This window comes from Belonocnema kinseyi, chromosome 9 (genome assembly GCF_010883055.1).
Source record: "Belonocnema kinseyi isolate 2016_QV_RU_SX_M_011 chromosome 9, B_treatae_v1, whole genome shotgun sequence".
NCBI classification, from domain to species: domain Eukaryota; kingdom Metazoa; phylum Arthropoda; class Insecta; order Hymenoptera; family Cynipidae; genus Belonocnema; species Belonocnema kinseyi.
Genome location: NC_046665.1, coordinates 77,201,187 through 77,201,393, shown reverse-complemented (window position 1 = coordinate 77,201,393; position 207 = coordinate 77,201,187).

Genomic DNA, 207 nt, shown 5'->3' with positions numbered 1-207 from the left:
ATACTTTCTTGTGGATTTATTTATGCCATCACCATTCACAGCCGTTTCGATACTTATCTTTAAGGAAAAGTAATAAAGTTTTAAATAAATTTAATACTTGAAATAAAATTTGGAATTTTACCCCTTTTTCTGTGGGTTTCAAATAAATGTAATAATTGACCAAATTTGGAATTTTACCCCTTTTTTTGTGGGTTTCAAATAAATGTA